Source organism: Pyxicephalus adspersus, chromosome 9 (assembly GCF_032062135.1).
Source record: "Pyxicephalus adspersus chromosome 9, UCB_Pads_2.0, whole genome shotgun sequence".
NCBI lineage: Eukaryota > Metazoa > Chordata > Amphibia > Anura > Pyxicephalidae > Pyxicephalus > Pyxicephalus adspersus.
Window position 1 is genome coordinate 11,109,176 of NC_092866.1, and position 19,660 is coordinate 11,128,835.

General features: G+C 40.5%; 1 long non-coding RNA gene across 1 annotated transcript; it reads right to left on the reverse strand.

Annotated features, from left to right (window-relative positions):
• Window positions 1–3,821: 3,821 nt before the first annotated feature.
• On the reverse strand, window positions 3,822–17,403 carry LOC140338366 (uncharacterized). The gene is made up of 2 exons (XR_011922239.1): window positions 14,428–17,403; window positions 3,822–4,177 (listed from the first exon to the last, which is right to left on the reverse strand). It is a non-coding gene; the product is annotated as an uncharacterized lncRNA (long non-coding RNA).
• Between the last annotated feature and the right edge of the window lie 2,257 nt (window positions 17,404–19,660).

The following is a 19,660-nucleotide window of genomic DNA, read 5'->3' on the forward strand; positions in this document are numbered from 1 at the left end:
AAACATTTGCTAGCAAAGAGCAAATGACTGAGGAAATCCATTCCAGGTTTGATCAGCCAGCTTCACTGATAAAAGTGTAACCTGTCCAGCCTTGGAGAGCGTTAATAAATTAGCCCCAATGTGTCTTATTTGTCTGATTGTTCCAGGTTTCTGGTGACAAAGCTGCGCATATGCAACATCATTACCAAGTAAATCCAACATTTCCACCTTCCCTTGGGTATGCTGGGAATGAATGATCTCCCACCCAGGAGTTACATCATCCTGGCATGGCCAATCAAGTTGGCTGAAGATCGTCACAGAGAAGAAGAAAAGAAGGAAGGTGGCGGTGGGCTGCAAGGTAACGTGGATAGGTGAGTTGTACGGCTTTAGTTCCCCTTTAAATTAGGTCAATGGCCTCTTTTCCCCTTTCCCAGAACAGCTCTTCTTTTACCTACAAAACAGATTTTTTTTTTTACTTTTTAAGTGTGAATAAAAGCAATGTTTTAAATTTGTGACGAGACTATTTAAAAAGCACAGCCTCAGGGAAACTGACCCCAGCCAGTGCCAGCAACGGCCGCTTTCTCCTTTTTTTTTTTATTAATTTATTTTTAAGCTTCCCCTCCCCCCACCATCCCCCAAATCTAATTTTCTTCTGCGAGGCTTGGAATGAGTTACAGCTGGAATAGCGGCTTAACCTATTAAGAGCATCTAAATATTCCCTCTAATTTGGCCGCCGTACCCATTTTTCCAGGAAGCAGCGCTCGCTACGGAGGTGTATAACCTTAATGGCTTGTTGTATGCCATTAAAAGGTATTGTACACTCATAAAAGAATGACATTTTGATCAATGCTGTTAAAAGAATTATTGTCTTAACACAGAAAAGCTTTCCTGTTACAAGTTTAAAAATATGCCTTTAAAAGCTTTTTATTGAATATCTCAGTGTCCCGGAGAAAGCAGGCTGTTTTGGCACGTGCTTGCGCTGAGATATTCTGCATCTCAGATCTGAATACAAAAGCCCGGCGGCCTGGGCGAGCGGAGGAGCTATGTGTCTACCGCAAAAACCGAGAAATCTTCCTGCACTCCCCTGAGGCCGCCGCGCTGTCTAGCTCTACAAATTCACATTACAAATACAGTCTGGAGGTGTCAAGACAGAATCCCCCCCCACTACTCGGAGCACAGCGAACATATATCTCTCTTATTTATACACCCTGAGACATTTATAACTGAAGCTGGATGATGAGAAGGGGGATAAGCCGAGATACTAAGCCTGTGCTATTGGAAAAATAAAAAAAGAACATAGAGCGTTGGGTCGGCCATTTTGTTCAGCTGTAGGCATATAACAGATTTGTATACGCAGGCATTTGCTATTGCATCTCAATGCTTGTAAGGGTCTCAGTGGTTGCAATTTGGATTTAGTGCTCTCAGCAGCAATTGCTTGATTTTTGCTATTTTCCTAATCAAAATGTATTTATTAGTAACATCTGCTGATCAAATATACGGCCAAGATGGAAACAGTTAGCTAAAATCTCTGCTGCGTAATGTTGCCGCTATATAAATACTATTTTTTAATAATAATAACAATTTTAAGAATGTTGGAATTTGCAGCTTGCACTAAATTTATAAATCCTGCCGTGCAGTTTTCATGCAAACTATGCCCCATTTAGTACCCAGATTCAGCAGCTGCCTCCATTCGTTGCTTCATTCAAATGGAGGGCCTGCATTTTAGGGATGGATCACCAGAAAAGGCACTGTGCATGGTCATGTGACTAAATTTAGTTAAGTTTGAATTGGTTTAGCAAGAACATTGTTAATGAGTGAAAGTGGCGGTGATGGGAGGGATGAGGGAGATTTCCCATTTTGTCTAAATTGGCTTTAATAATTGTAAATTCCAAAAGTAGGTATTATACATCTGATCATAATGAAATAATAAATAAATAATAAGGTTTTCCCTTTACAAACGTCTGTCTGATTAAATTGCTTTACCGGTTGGTGTTATCATCTTTGCTCATTAAAGTGACTATATTAAGAATTATCTGTATTATCCTTCACCAACCAATTAGATTCAAATCTGCCATGAAATGTCTGTGTGTGTTAGGGTGGAGGGGGTTGCTGCAAAGTAATTGCTTTTTGTCCTATAGGTATTATCTTTTTTCATAAAATTAAGATGTTTAAAAATACAGAATAGGGGTTAATAGTCTGTGTTTCTGCATTCCGGCAACATTTATTTTCATAGTTACAACATTTCTTGCCTGTACTTATTTGCTAAATATATATGTGAACCCTAAAAAACCCTTCTGGTATTTTAAATATACCATTAGTGTTTATATGGTTATACCAGAATATGTTATAAGTGACATTGTTATAGAGATGAGGATGCTCTGTACTCCTGTCCTTGGTTGACAATCCACAGATACAGTGAATGGGGGTCACCCAAGGACAGGAAAGGTCTTGATTTATTAAAGCTCTCCAGAACTGGTAAAGATAGACTATCATGGGTGAATGTGAGTGATTTGGTCTAGAATTAAAAACATTTTTGAAAAATTGCAAATTATTGTTTGTTATATGTATTATTATTAAGAAATACATTCATGGTTTGCTAGCCCGCCCGGTTTCACCCAAGATAGTCTATCTTCACCAGTCTTGAAGAGCTTTAATAAATCAGGACTGGAGTGTGTTTATAATCAGGATTACCTGGTGGAAAAAACTAAAAGAAGATATATACAGCCATTACATCCTGGTTTTTGGGTTTAGATAAGCTTTAAATATGTCTGAGCACACATGACCACTTGGGGAATCTTCCACAGGCTATCTCCTCCAAAAATATTAAAAATGTTGATATCAGTTAATATTGAAACAATCTGATGCAAATTATCGCTGTTGTAGAATCCGATCAACTAATTTTCATTGGTTTGGTTGTACGGCTGAGAATCACATGCTTAGCCTCGTCCTTTCTGTGGCAGATGCTGTTTTCATTCGCGGCACATGGTTTAATTTTGAATTAATTACCTACTTTTTCAATTAATCTTAATTACGCAAATTACCGCTATCATAACATAACTAATGGTTAGGGAATTGGTTCAGAAGTTGAAGTTGAATGAGCAAAAGCCTTGACTGTCCACACTGATCTCGGGATCTATTATTCACTGACTATATTGCGGCATTTTGTTCACAATTTCCCTTTATATAAATTATTGGTGAACTGATTCTCAGCCTCCCGGAAACCACAATTGCCTTTTCTAGTGTTTTTAGCATATGTAAACCTAAGTGGATAAAATTTAGTTGGATAAAGAACTCTTTATTGTAAGCAATTGCTATTTTTTATTATGTAAAATAATTATTTCCTTCATTTTCATCTTTTATATCTCGGTGTAGCCTTTTTGCATGACATGGCATTTCCTGGGGTGGGTTTTATGATGGTGCCTGCATATTATGTGTTGAAATGGCTCCTTATGGGTTTCATCAAAATCTCTAGTGATGGGGTGACAACATAGGAGCTGGGACAGGAGACAGACCGAAGAACCACTGGCATTTAGGTTAAGAAGTTGATTAGCATACTATGGAAAAAAAGTAGGTCAGACTTGTCTTGCTCTCCATATTACCCCCCTTTTTTTGGCTTACTGACCATTTAATGTTTCCTTTTCAAGGATTTGCTCCCTTTGCTTTATGTTTCCTTATCTAATGCACTTACCTTTGATTTTTTCTATGACCCTTTGCTGATGGGTGTTGCAAGCCAAACAGCCCTGACAAGCAAGTGACCCCAACATTTCTATGCAATGCCTTGATTCTATTGCATCCTATATTGTGCATCATCAATGTACTGAAGAAAAGCAAATGCCTTTCAATGGTCTTTAAACATTTAATTAGATCGGGTTTAAAAACAATGCATTACCCCATTTAAAACCATGAGCATCAACATAGGGTTACCATGTTTGTGGGTGTAACAGTCTTCACATTCCTAGGAAATCTTCTACAAGAGTCTGGAGGGTATCTTTGGGAATTGGTGCCCAATAAGCCAGAGCATTTATGAAGTTACGTAAGGATGTTGGATGAGCTGACCTGGTTTGGCTTTCCAATTCATCCCAAAGGCTTTTAGTAGGGTTGAGGTCCGGGCTCTGTGAAGGCTCTTTGGGTTTCTCCTTTCCAAACTCATCAAACCATGTCTTTATGGAGCTGGCTTTGCACACAGGAGACAGTCATACTGAAACAGAAAAAGTCCTTCACCAACCTGTTACCACAAGGTATAAGGCACACAATTGTTTTAGCATTCACAGTACCCCTAACCGAGACACCAGTGCATCTGACCTCTAAAAAAATACTGGAACCTTCTCTTCCTAGGGTAATAAACACTTTGGGGCTCATTTATTTTTGCTATCCACTCTTGGTTACAGCAGTGCCTATCTATTCCAGTACCAGTATTTTACAGCCCTGTCATAAAATGTTAGCGGTGGCATGAAACGTGCAATGTCTTCTCCACTGAGCACAACAGAAAAAGCACTGTGGTATGGGGACAGTCATTCAAATTCTTTTTTTTTTTCAACAGAACTTTCATTTTTACTCCTGAAGCCAACAAAGCACAATGCACAATTACTGTTCTTTATAAATATGTAAGTTTTGTTTTTTAATAATCCCCTTTAGTCTCAGAGTGCTAAGCGACAAACAATATCAATCGCCTCAGTGTATTGTAGATTATCATCTAGGAGAATGAATGAACTGCCCTATGGCCTGTAGCAGCTAAATTCACCCTCTCATTTTCCTATACTGCCGTGGGGGGATGAAATGAATAATTTGGTCGCTTAGGGCAATAAAAGCAACGCTTCCTTCAGAAATGTAGATGTATTTTAATAAATAAAGCCTTGGTGTTTAGGGACAGAGAGCGTACCTGTTTCCACCACAACACTCAGCCTACATAATTGCACTCTACCGCAGCTACAATTTTGCCTCCTGAAACATATCTATGTTCCACCTCTTCTATCCTTCACCCGTTTATATTACCAGAGCTGCCATCTATGACACAAAAGACCGTAATGTACAAGTATTGCCCTTTCTTTATGCGCTGTACATTAACTGGAGGAAAAAAAAACTGTATATTGTTTGTCTGGAGCCTCCGGCAACAAGGATTGCTTTCAGATCCTGAGACAATCTAGCGGCTGCTCTTGTCCTTTTGTCAGGCGACCTTCGCAGGCTATATAGCTCGGTAATTATGAGAATTCCACCCCTCTCCCTTGTCCTTCGTAATCACAACACGAGTTTTGATGAACTAATATTTTCAGCTACCTGCCTCTGCCAAGGAATTAATGAGATCTGGTGACACGGAGCGATATAACAGACAGATGACACTGCTCCTTTGCGATGGATTATTCTGCTTGTTCAGAGAAAATGATTTTTTTTTTATTTCGCATGTGCGCAGGTACTCCCGCCATTCCCCAAGCTGCAGAATGGCAGCAGCCTCTGTTACTACCTCATCCCCGCTTTAAATTCTATACGGCGCAGCCTCCGAATAGCAATTTGTAAAATATCAGCCTAGCAAACTGTTATTGACTCTGAAGATACATTTGGTTCATTATTAACTGTTGAGGATTTTCCTTCAGGAGATGCATCAAGATGTTTTGTTTTCTCATACACGCGTTTAACCGTAAGGTGTTTTTTTTTAAAGGCTGAAGAATGGGGCTTTGTGAGCCAGACTTGTCTTTTTTATTAGCAAAATATTATCCTCCTGTGTTTTGCGCACACGATATCTCGCAGCATCTTGTCCTGGGGGCTCGTGTACTAGTGAGAACAGTAACAGACAGCTATTGAAAGCCTTTAAAATGATTTGCCAATACAGACTTCCCTTTACGACTAGACCATTGATCCGTGTGGTGATATCAGCGTCTAGTGCTCCGCTCTATTTTAAAACCAGATAAGTGAAATTTTAAAGTGGAGGGGTCAGGTCGAAAAATGATTCAGTGTCAGCACCTGTGTTTTAAAATGATTCTTAAGGACACATTGTTGAGTTGGCCTCAGCCCAGCAAGTTGTGTTTTGTCTCAGACAATGACCACAGGTCCCTGATAGCTTCATATATGCAAGGGCAGCGCGGTGGCTCAGGGGTTAGCACTCCAAACTTTGCAGCGCTAGGTCCCAGTTTCAAATCTCAGCCAGGACACTATCTGCATGGAGTTTGCAGGTTCTCCCTGTGTCTGCGTGGGTTTCCTCCCACATTCCAAAAACATGCTGTGAGGTTTATTGGCTTCCCCCCAAAATTGACCTTAGACTACAATTTTGACATATGACTATGGCAGAGACATTAGATTGTGAGCCCCTTTGAGGAACAGTTAGTGACATGACTATGGACTTTGCACAGCGCTGTGTAATATGATGGCGCTATATAAATACTGTGTAATAATAATAAGGGTCTTTTAGAACACCTGGCTGCTGCACAAAGCACCACAACCATAAAGTATTGAGTGTGTCCATACAATGTAGATTTACATCACTGGATCCTGTTGGCACATATCCTTTGGTGCCCAAAGCAGCATCCTCGGCTAGTCCACCTAATGGTGTGTGGGTCGAAATAGCCCATATTTCCAACTCTGTAACATAATGGTCCCCTTGGGAGTTTTGATTTTCCCATCCACATTGTATTACATCCTCCATAATAGCCAAAGCTAGTGTGCAGACCCAAGAATGCAACACATAGGTCTCACCAATAAAGTCCCAGAGAGATATAGGAAACCATCAGTTTAATGTTTCAGCATTTCATAATATTGAAATATGATTTGTCGGTCGAATGACCCTTTAAGCTCTTTTCTTATATTGTGGTTTGGCTGAAGCATAAATCTGTTCTGCTACTACATGCACATGGATGCAAAAAATGCAAGAATAACAATTCATACCTATGAAACAATATCCCCCATTATATCAGGTTTATCATATTTATGCAGCATTGCATGTGTAGAGCTATGCTAGGGGCAGTGATGCATAGTATTATGCTACAATCCATCATGTGAGCAAAGTAAAAGCAAAAACACTTGTTACTCATGCCAGAAATCCTGTGAGCTCCTACCATCCTGTAGTAAGTACCTGCTTCAGTACAATCCAACGCAGTGTTGTTAGCCCTGCTTCTCCTGCTGTACTACAGAACACCTGCTTTTGGAGGAAGAAGGAAGAGAGGAGTTCTATAATCTAGCTAGAAGGAGCGGACATCACTTCTTGGGAATTCATTAGAGCTAAAGAAGTGTTACTTCCTCACTACAATAAGTTAGGCGCTCGCTAAATTACTGGCAGGAGTATTTTACTGTACTTGCAGGATTTTAAAACAGACAAAAACATGAGGAATGTGCACGTACTAAAATAATTAACTAATATTTTTTTTTTTTACAAGGATTTACAAAGGATTTTACTTTAAATGACCTGTGCGCAGTAAACTGAAATTCTGTGTGCTGCACATTGCCCTTGTTGTTTGCACTGCTCTGTTGAATAGGCCAACAAGTCTTTTATACTAAGTGCTATAAGGCAATAGACAACATGTGGTAAGCGGCCACCCATACAGCAGACATGAGCATTAGCTTCTCCTCTCCACAACGTACAATAAATCACCCTCGCTAAAACGTTTATTGGGAAGAGGCGATATGCCCAGAAATCTGTCCCCTTTTGTTGTTTCCGGCCTGGAAACGCGTGTCTCTCGCCGCTATTTAATTATATGCTGAAAATGCTTTTCTCATGCTAATCTGCCTAACCAAATAAGCAGTAATAAAACAGGCAGAGTGGAAAAGGGCCTTCTTTTCAGATGTTTTCTCCTTGTGTTTACTCTTTTTAATGAACTAGATCAACCAAAAGCTCATTATTTAAGCAGAATGACAGCGAGTCAAGTGCAGCTCATTTGCCCAGCTCTAGACTAGAGATGTTTATATCCTGCGCGCCAAATCCCCCTGAAAAAAAAAAAAAAGCTTAGTTGCTGACTTGGCTATTTTTCCCCCTTCTTTCTCCTCAAGCAGCAAAAACATTAGAATAACTGTAAGACGGCTGATTTGGCTGATGCCAATGGCAGCTTGTGTGCTTGTCCCAGGTGCCTTCAAGGATCTTTGTTGATTGGAACTTCTGGGTGTGTTGGCAGGTGAAATGTGCTGCTGATTCATCATTTATTCACAGCCTTTTGGCTTCTATAAATTTCTGGAATTTATAAAGGAATGCCACTTAAAGGGCCCTTATGCTTACAGGAATATTCAGAGGATGCCATGACCTCATTCTGGCAATTCTAACTGCTTTTAATCATATGCATCTTGGAAGGCTTCCAGATTTGTAAATCAGTGACATGCAACAGTTAACTAGATCACAAATTGCTACCTTTCTCTGGCTTTGCCTGCTGCATGCTTATTTTAGGTCTGTAGTTTAAACGTATTGAAGCCAAAAACAGCCATGCTGCCTGGTACATCCAACATCACCCTACCACACCACACACATACTAATATCCATATTTATTTAGAAAAAAGTTCTATACCTGCACAAAAATTATCATTTAACAATGGTGCTATCATCATACTTCCAAAATTGTTGTTGGTATAAATTGATGGCACCAAGCTCTCTTCTGAAGCCTATATTCAATTACGGACCTGAACTTTGAAAGTCAAACTCTGGACCAGCTTCTTCCACAACTTCCGTACCTCCATGAAGATGCCGGTCATATGATGGAGCAATAGTAAGGAGCTGGAAGAGTGGTTTAGAGCTTTCACTTCTCCAGGTCATGTTTTGAGATTCCTGGGGCATATGAAAGGAAGGTTTTGCAGATGCTGCATTTCATGTAATTATATGCCCATCATTTAGACAATACAGCAATACAGATATTTCCAACAACTTTTTTATTCTTTTTAGAGGGAATGGTTGTACTGCTTTTTTTATTTCTACTGGATAGATTTCACCTCACTTTCTGTCTCCCTAACATAACGAGAGGTGATAGGAAATCTCCCCCAAATAAAATCTCTTTGAATAGTTAGGTACAAGTGTCCTCACTGGGAAATTTCTTCTACTCTACTTGTTTACTCTGGAATTCCAAGTAGCTTTGCTGTGCACCCAATCACTCTTTATAAGTATGCTTACCAAGGGTTTGTGAGCATGCTTAGTGTTTTGTTCCTATATACCTGTTCTGTGATTGGAGAAAACTGGTTGATGGGTGTAGAAGTTCTGCAGGGGCAATCAGGGAAAGAAAACCTGTTCTCTGGAGTAGTGAATAAACTACACCTTGTGGTTCCTTTTTTTTCAGGGGCGGTTTTATCTCCAAGACTCTCCACAAGTTGGTGTTGAATTGGGAAGAATGTAGGAGACTTTATTGTGGGAGATTCTACATTGTAATGTGTGCACCAACCAGATTGTAACAAAAACCTGTAAGGAATGATGTTGTAACCACATTCAAGCACGGACCAGAATTTGGGATCAAGATGGTATTTTGATATTACCTGCCTATAAGTTACAGTGAAGGTAGAAGAAAGAGCTTTGGTGTGTGTCTGTTGAAGTGCTATTGGATGGAATGAGCAGAAAATGTATTGAGCCCTGGAAGGATGACTTCCTCAAAGTGAAGGGTCAGCTGATAAACTGAACTGAATCAATGTACGAGGGGGTGCTGGCTCCTGGCTTTGCCCCCTTCCAGATGAATTAGAAAAATGAGTGTGGGGGCATATGACAGCCTAATATCTTAGTATGTAACTCTGCAAATATCAGTCTTTGAGATTCCTAAAACTGTTTTTTTCTTTTAGTGAGAAGCTGTGATGGCAGAGGCACAAGCAAATTTCACGTTGGAGTTACGGGCTGTCATGAAGTTTTTGTTTCTCCAGGGAAAGTCAGCAAAGGACATTCACACTGAGATGTCACAAACACTGGGGGAGAAGTGTCCTTCCTACAGCACTGTCAAAACCTGGATATCTCGTTTCAAGACTGGGCATTTCACCGTTTAAGATGAGCCATGCAGTGGGCGCCCCCCAACCTCAACTGACCCGGCGACCCGCGATGTCCATGAGCTGATTATTGAGGACCGGCGAATATCCACAAAAAAGATAGCCCAGATACTTGACATCTCACGGGAGCGTGTTGGGTTTGTTATCACCATTATCCTAGACATGCGCAAGCTTTCAGCGAAGTGGGTGCTGAAATGTTTGAACAGTGATTAGAAGAAGGAACGAGTTGAAGCATCCAAAGCCGTTTTGGCCCATTTTGAAGCAGCACAGGACTTTTTGGCTAGGTTAGTGACTGAGGATGAAACCTGGTTCCACATGTATGATCCTGAAACCAAGAAATAGTCAAGGAAATGGCGCCACAGCGGGTCCCCGTGGCCGGAGAAGTTCCGAACCCAGAAATCGGATAAAAAAGTCATGGCGTCTGTTTTCTGAGACAAAGACGGTATCCTGTTGGTGGGCTACCTACCTCAAGGATCTGGTATCGACGAACAGTAATATGCTAACCTGCTGGACCAGCTGAAGGAGCCAATTAGGAAGAAACATTGTGGAAAGTTGACCAAAGGGATCCTTTTTTTGCAGGACAATGCACCTGCGCACACGTCCAACGTTGTGGAAACACCCTGGGTTTTCAATTGGTCCACCATTCCTGGCCCCTTCGGACTATTGTCTGTTCCTGAATTTGAAGAAACACCTGAAGGGGCAACGTTTTGAGGACATTTCTGACGTCAAGGATGCTGCTAAGAGCTGGTTTGTGGCCCAACCAAAAGACTTTTATTGGAACGGTCTAGAAAAGCTGCAACTACACTGTACCAAGTGCATGAGTCTCGGGGGGGAGTATTGTGAATAAATGTGTTATTTCATAACTCTGGCTCTCTTCTTTCTGGGCAAAGCCAGGAACTTCTCAGCACCCCCTTGTATATGCTGGCAAGTTATACTTTTTAATACACACTAATTCTTTTTAGGCTGGCCCTCTAGGTGAAAGTATTACCGAAAGTGTCTTCTTTAGTTTACCGTAGTTCTATACACAATCACTAAAATCCAATAAAAGTTTTAACTTACAATTTAAGTTTAAAAGTTTTTTTTTTCTATCAGGTTACCTTATAACCTTGCCATAAGATACTTTTTTTATGTTGGCCAAACTCTGTTGATTGGTGATCCGGTCATCTGTTTGGATCTTTGTTAAGGCACTTATTGGTATAAAGTGGCAACTGTGGTAAATGTGCCACTTTGAAACATTCATATCTGGTTAAGATTACCATTTAAGATATTAGGTATCTGACACATGTTGTTCAAACAAAGCCCACTGTTGTGGGCCAGTCCGGAAGAATGACATGCTGCCAACAATGGAGCAATTAAAATGGTTGAAAGAGGCTGAAGAAGTATAAGAGTACAAAGATGGGGTGAATATAAAAAAGATACAAACAGTATTTTGTATTTGGCAGCTCAGGAACATCTCATTTGTAGAACCAGTGCTTCTTTTCTGGAGCCTCTGACTAATCAGAACATCAATCACATTGGTCAGTTGAGTACAAAACAAACAGGGGATCTGCTAATACATAACAGCCCTTACATCCAAAATGGTGGTTTACTCTATGATAGCAATCAGGCCATTTTCATCTTTTCTGCAAAGGTAGAATACCCCTCTAAATTTGCATGGTTTTTATTCCTAAATTTGCATGTCTTTTTTGTAATCCTAAAACAATACAACTAAAACTGTAAATGTGCATGTGATTTTCCAATATGGAAGATCACAGGGGCATCTGTTTTGTCTATTTGGTTTCCCCCAAACGCTGGGCCCTGTCTCCCCAGCGTCCCGGTGACCTTACAGACTCAGCCGATCATTTGCATTGCTGGAGGGTAGTGTTTGTATCTTTTGTCTAAAAATACTTATCCTGTACGACTTGTGATCCATGAAAGTTAATTGAAACAATTTCTCTTCAAGTTTTGGCAAGCGAAGCATGCATTATAAGCATTAATATCTATAAATTGAATTGTTAATGAATCTAGACACTAATAATGAATGCAATTTTGCTGTCTTAACTAGAAAGGCTGAAATTATCAGCTTCTCCGCTAGAATTTCTAATCATTTTTGCTTATTAAATAGCCAAGCTATGCTTTTAATAAGCTAATCACTTTTATCTGACCCCACAGGAGTATCTATCCTGATTAAAAACAGGTTTCCGACCGCAGCGCTTGTTGTTTTTTATTTTTTCTTCCCCTGCAGAAACATCTTTGATTCAGTGCTTAAAAGGGGGAGGGGGCCGATCAGGACCCCATGGTGTGTCCTTGTGTCTGAGAGGCCTGCACATTTTTCATGTGTCACAAATAATGGGGATTATTTACAGACTCGTGCAGAAGTGCATACGAGCAGCTTGCAGCCAACCAGACACTTTCTTTTTTTTTGTTTATCTAAACCATTCATGTCGAACTTAGGTCCAAGGTTGGTCTGTAAAGGTAGCTGCACCTTCATCTGTAGGTGGCTCTTTGGCAGATATTATTCATTTTTATTATTAGGTATTTTTATAGTACTGACATTTTACGCAGGGCTTTACAAACTCCATAGTCATGTCACTAAGTGTCCCTCACGATCTAATGTCCATATCAGAGTCATTTGTCCCTGCAATTATTTTAAATATAATATCTAACTAAATATTTTTTTAATTTCATAATGTTGCATTTGGAAAATATTTACGCCCACCGCCCATCAGCTCACATTTACTGCTCCACATGTGCCCACCACCTTCACTCTGCTCTCTGCCTACTCACCACCTTCATACAAAGTTTTGCATGCAAAGTTCCCTTGTAGCCAGTGTCACTCCGGAGCTGCGGCCACTAAATCCTGTGTTCACCCACCACCTCTCCCTCATTTTTTATAGTTTGCCCACAGCATGCCAACTCTGTCATCCTTAGCTGTGGCCATTTCTCAAACCAGTCCACCACGTGCATTGTAGAGTGGTATGTCTTTGCCCATGCACCTTTAGCAGGCAGTGGGCACCAGCAAGTTTGCCTATTTCTAATAGATTCTGATTACCATTCCTTTGCCATTCTCACTTTGCAGTGCACACGGTGTGTGGTACATTAGGATGCAAAAATCCAGCATGCTCAACGCTTTTGTGTACCCCATTCATTTGGAATTCACTGTCCAACTCATCATACTGCAACACCATAACACATAAAAATGCGAGTGTTGCAGAGCGTGGCATAGTGTGAGCCAGCTCTAAATCTGTATTCAGACCAAACAACTCTTTTTACACTTGAAAGGCCTGTGAGCAGTTTTACTTGCTAAAATATTTGTTATTCTTTTGTGCAAGGCTGGTCAAAAAAAATTACATATATAATGCAGTCTGTCACTAGTCTGTCACAGTATGGAAAAGGTGAAAAGAGTGCTGAACAGATTCTACTAATAAAGAGAAGCCACATACCCTAATAAAAATAAATGTAAGTAGCTTAAGAAAGAGAAGGCCAGCCAGGGTATTTGCTTATTGTGGCATTGAACATAATGTGCAGTTACATTCCTTACTTCAGGAAGGTATTTAACATGAAATTAAGTGATGGTCATGCAAACAAATAATTGAGGTCAGCCCCACTGTGTCTTCAGGCACAGGGGTTTCTTTTGACCTATAAACTAGACATAGCTTTCCTAAATAAATGACATTAAATCAGATATAACAGTTATTGACCCAACGCGTTTCGCCTCTATGGGCTTCTTCCAGGGACTGCAAGATGTTTGTAATTGCTGGATAGTGTAGTCAAAAAGTTCAGCAAACAAGAAAGGAGAGATTGGGTCCAAGGGAGTTGCACTATAAAGTGTCTGCTAATGGTGTGGTTGAAGTTTGTAAAATGAAACGTGCAGCAGAGACACTGTATTGGATTGTAGCGCCACAATCCAATACAGTGCCTCTGCTGCATGTAACAACCGCTATGTCCCAGGTTCCAAATCTCGGCCAGAACTCTATCTGCATGGAGTTTGCAGGTTCCCCCCGTGTTTGTGTGTTTCCCCTGCATACTCTGGTTTCCTCCCACATTCCAAAGACACACAGTTAGGTTAATTGGCTTCCCCCCAAATTGACTTTAGACTGTATTAAAGACATATGACTATGGTAGGGGTATTAGGTTGTGAGCTTCTTTGATGGATAGCTAGTGACATGACTATGGACTTTGTACAGCGCTGTGTAACATAATGGCGCTATATAAATACTCTGTAATAATAATAATAGACAACAGTTTATGTTTTTCCAAACCCTTTGCATAATTTAGTTTTATTACCTGTTGCTCCTGCTGGTGAATTATTTTTTTATCCTTTTCATATACTAGGATGACAACTTTGTTCATTCTGCTCTGATTAGTGTTGTCATAAATGAACTATAAGTTCCAACCTGAGATTGAACATGACCCCCCCTGATATTCAAGTATCAGTTGGAAAAGCCTCCACTGACAAATCAATGTTACAGTATATTCACTGGAGGCCCCATTTGAAGTGAATGTATGCTTTTCACATGCAGAGCTATAAAGAGAAATACTCACCTGTTTTCTGTTTCTTTTGTTATCTAGATGCCATCAGTGAAGCTTATCGTGTCTATGGCGGGGTCGCCTGGCTTAGGTATGATGAGCAATTTAGGCAGCGTAGGGCGATGCGCCCAGGCATGAGGTGGGATCACCGTGATATCAGCTTGTGGATGCGGCTCATGACTTCAGTCAGGTTAGGCCCCCAGCCCTTTCCTGGGGGTGCTGGGGGCTCGGGAGTCACGGGAACCCTGGCAGGTAAGAGAAATTTGACATCTGTACGCAGCTTTAGGTTAGTAGCATAAAAGAAAAATGGTGGCATTTATTATTGTTGATTAAAGTGAATTTTCCAACCTCAAGTCCCGATGACTCCATTGTCTGCCCAGATGACTAGACTCACCACTGCTACCTCCCAGCCTAACCACATCTCCCATCTCTGCATGGAACAGATGTATGGAGGGTGCGCTGTGTGAGGCTCAGTCTTCTCCCCGGCCTGCTGTTATCAGATAAAGAGGTAGAGCGGGGCTTTGCCGCACACAGATAAAAACACTGTTTAGAGATCCATTTCATAGTCACACTTATGCATATTATTCTAAACAGATATATCCACAGGCACAGCATAGGGGGAGGCAGCAGGGCCCAGCCAGAGCAGATGTTGTCCTAGAGGTAATTGCAGCGTTGCAGATCGCTGTCACATTACCAGAAGCCTGAGAACAATTCCTGCGTTTGGTCGTGCACATTTTTTCATATATTTCCACAGCAGCTCTGCTGTTTATCTGACCTGACTCAAACAAGACCCATACAAATCAAACTTCAACATTCTATACACATAAAAATATAGAGGTTAAAATATATTGCCAACCTTCCTAAATGTGCAAGGCAACTAGCACTTTTAGATGAAGAAGTCAGAATTTTAGTCTCTGTTATCACAATCAGACCAGGCATACTTTATAGCAGCCTTTTTCAACCTTTTTACCCCAGAGGAACCCTTGAAATCATTTTCAGCTTTTGCTAAAACCAATTCTTGAGAGTCATTAAGAAAAAAATCTCATTATTTTAGCAGACAATAGGAAGAATGTCCCCTTTACTGTATTAGTCAGAAAACTACCTATACAGACAGTGGAAAAATGCTAAATATTTGCATTGTTTGTTACTTCCCACACCTTCTAGATTGTAAACTCTTGGAGGCAGGGTCCTCTCATCCTGTGTTACTGTCTGTCATTTGCAACCCCTTTTTTTTGTACGGCGCTGCGTAATATGTTGGCGCTATATAAATCCTGTTTATTATAAATAATAATAATATTAATAATAATAATACTAAAGCAAATATCTCTGCCAAATAGAACTGGTCCCGGTACCATGCAGGTACCATCAATTGGATGGTCAATCAGCAAAAGTTAAAGGAACCCCTAGAAAACCTTGAACTTTTGAATGGCTGCTTTACAATGACAATCCACAAATACGCTTTGCATTTAAACATGAAAAGTCTCTGCTACATTTCTCTAGCGCATTTCGCACCTTCCTGTGTTTTAGGTATAGGGATGTAGACTTTATACTGACTTGGAAGAGGCAGCTAAGTGTCTCTGATGTCATCTATGTCAGTAGTCGCCAATCAGTGGTCCATGGGAAAATTTCAGTGGTCCACGTCTCTGGCTGGTGTGCCCCCGAGTGGCGTCAGGAGAAGGACCCCACTGGGGGGCCCACCGGACAGAGCCGTGGACTATGTCCCCCGTACAGATCGCAGGCTCAGGGAAATGGGCAGGTTGTGTTTTTGGTCTGAACCTGCAATGGGAGAGTGGGTGGGTTCTGGCATCATGACGTCACCATGGGGGAAGTTTCTTCCCCTTTGAGTGACACCCGGCTCCCCACATATGTGCAGTCCGGAGACGGTAACTTTAGTGGGTCCGAAAAGGTTGGTGACCACTGATCTATATGGCTTTCTTTCCTCTGGTTACATAAGATTGGGGCTACATACACCCATTCAAAAATTATCATTGGGAAGGATCTTTCACAATCTTTTCTAACGACAAAACAGGATGTAGATGTTCTGCTCTATGGAGAGGGGAGGGGGGAGAACGACAGAGCGGCACATGAGCACTGTACACATGCCAGATTCTGGTCCGATACTAGCCCTGAGGCGATTATCAGTTAAGAATCATCTGACGTTTGTACTTAGCACTAGAGCCACATCGGTGATTTGTAGCTAGTGTTTAAATGGCTAGATGTAGCTGGCAATAAGCCAATAGGAAGCAATTTGTCATTGCTAAACTGATATTACAGGGAAGTATAGATCCAGAAACATAGGCAGCTAAACATTTATGTGTTCCTCTTCTGTAAATCCCAAGTTTGGTTCTATCTCGTCCTCCATTATGAGCATCCTTATTGGTCGCTGAGGTCACCTATTACATTAAAGGATCTTCAGTGTTGGTTAAGCGATGGGTTTGGCATAGCCAAAGAAATGGGGAGATTTACCTTCCAATTTGGTTTCTTAATCTCTGAATCTAAAAATCATTTTATTGTGGGGGTTTTTTTTTCGCTCAGCTTGAGTTATCTAGGTTTGTGACGGATTCACCTTAAGTGCAGACCCCACGAGCTGCCTGCAGGCATACCTGATTATTTTTGGCTTGTCTTCTTTGCGCCCTGCTTGCTCTCTCTTCTATGACAGCTACCCACTAATGTGGTCATCGCACATTCGGTCAATTCTACAGCGTGTGTTGCAGACAGCAGACCGTGTAAGCATGGAAGCCTTTAGGGAATCTTCAGCCACACATGTACCTCCCTTAGAAAAGTCATGGGTGCATTATAATACATAATCTAGAAGCCATTTTTGCAGCCACCTACAATGCAGCTAAGATCTTTAGATATCCTAATTCCTAGGGGTCTATTTAAAAAAGCAGTGAATCACATATTCACCAAACTTTTTCGGTGGAAAAATCAATCACCCCCAATGAAAACACATGAACCTGGAGAACTCTCCACCAAACAATGTTTGATGAATGTCAGATTCACTTCTTTATAAATAGACCCCCCCCCCAGCCCCAGTACAGTGCGTTAAAACATCATTACACATTTACGATCATATAATATAATTACATTTTTGCAAACAGCTGATGTAGTAGCAATGATTTTTGTATTATAAATTGACGTTTGGCTTTAAACAGCCTGCAAATATTTGTTTTCAAGCCCTCATGGCAATAGACTAGAATTAGAAATGCAAAATTTAGTAGCTTTAGTAGCTATTAAAATCGCCAAGAGTAGCAATCAATCGCTAAACAGATGTAACAACTGGCTCCCTATGGTGTAAGCTACACAAGTATGTATTAGCTGTACTAACAATTAACTGCACGCAGCTAGAGCACTGAATTATCATTCAATATTAATCGCTACTACAGGGTATGTACTTACCCCATACAGAGTAATTGGTTTAATCTGGTTAGTGATCAATCGCTACACTCAGCGACTAATCGCTGGTGAATTTAGTTGTGTGATTAGCTACTACAAACATCCCTGTAGCTCTGGTGATACACTATCCTACTTCCTATATGTATGTATATATGTGACAGTTTTATTATTAGAACTTTATATGAATATAGTTACATTTTATGTTTACTTCTCCCCAGTACAGCTGTACCTTTGCATTAAACATTCAGGTGTAGGGTACCCCACGTTCTCTTTTTTATTATACCAGACCTCAAATGCAGCACGGTCCTGCTTAATGCCAGCCATACACTATTCTCAATTGATTGCATAGAAAATGTCCAAATGGTTGGGGTTCAGATAATTAAAAATAATAGTGTTTTTTGCAGGTGGTACTGCTGCCGTTACCTACATTTAGCAACCACCTAAAAAAAGTTAACATTCCAACGAATAGGTTCATCAATTCTCCTATTTTTTTAGCAGCTGTTTGCGTTTTTTTAATCGTCCAAGAGCAGAACAACGCCCTAAGCATTTGAAGACTAAATTACTTCAAGATTGTAAGCTCTTCGGGGCAGGGTCCTCTCCTCCTGTGTCACTGTTTGTATTCGTCTGTCATTTGCAACCCCTATTTAATGTACAAAGCTGCGTAATATGTTGGTGCTAAATAAATCCTGGTAAATAATAATAATTTCCATATAAAAATGCACTGCTTCCAACTTCAAGCAAACACTTGCCTAAGAATTTGCAAACACCTGCAAAAACGTATTATCACTGCTGGGTCACCGATTGGTGCCCATTGCTGGTGCTGTTTTTAACCGCTAGTCTGAACATAGCCTTATTCTTCTCTGCAGCACAGCAAAGTATTCATTGTAGATTCTCCTAAGTTTTCTGTCCTCCTGTTTCAAGGGTGTACTTATAGCTCTATACAGACGAATGGAGAAGTCAAACTAGGGTTATGCAACAGAGTAAAGAGCAAGGATGATGTAAAAAACTGAAATGCAATTGCCTTAAAAAGCCTGTCTGCCTGTTAGCTCTCCCTGATGCCAATTGTCAACCGCTTGGCACCCAGGAGCATTTTTATCTGCTAGTCTGCAAATAGCTTAACTCTGTGCACTTCTGCGCAGCCCCACAGGTGTGCCTACAAGCTCTATAAATGGAAGCATCAATCTGATATCATGAAATAGTGCAAAGAGCAATGATGATGTGAAAAACTCAGAACCTTTGACAAACATTTAGAAAATTCAGTGCATTACAGTTGGTGGAAAAATAATTTCTGATTTGCTGCCATGGGTTATTGCATTCCGCACATCCCTACTTCAGCTTGTATTTGAGTTTTTAAACATTGATTTTTTTTATTGAACAGCTGTTTGTATTTTATGTTAAGGTCACAGTTTTTCTTTTGTAATTTACATATTGAATATATCACTTCTGTTAACAGATTTCTATCCTTTACTGTCTAAAATGCTGCAGATTAGAAATGATGACAAAGGAAAAGCTAGGTTGTTGTGTATAAAGAGGAGCTACGTAAACCTTTTTTTGGTGGGGGGTTATGTGATCTGTTTACTGGACCTGTTGTCATTGGGTGTGATCAACAAAGCTCAAAAATTCTGCTACTGTCTCCCCTGAATGATTGGAGCTCCCTCTGCTGGCGAGTGCTAGGAGATGCCTTCAAAAATTCTTGTCTTTTACTCGCCTATAAGCCTTCCATTTCTTGTATTTGTCAGACCACAAAGAAAGGGTCTTATTTATCATTCCCAGCAGGGTTTGCCTGTGTACCTACAATGCAATAGAATTAATTTGTACCTACAATGCAGTGGATCAAACTCACTGCATCATC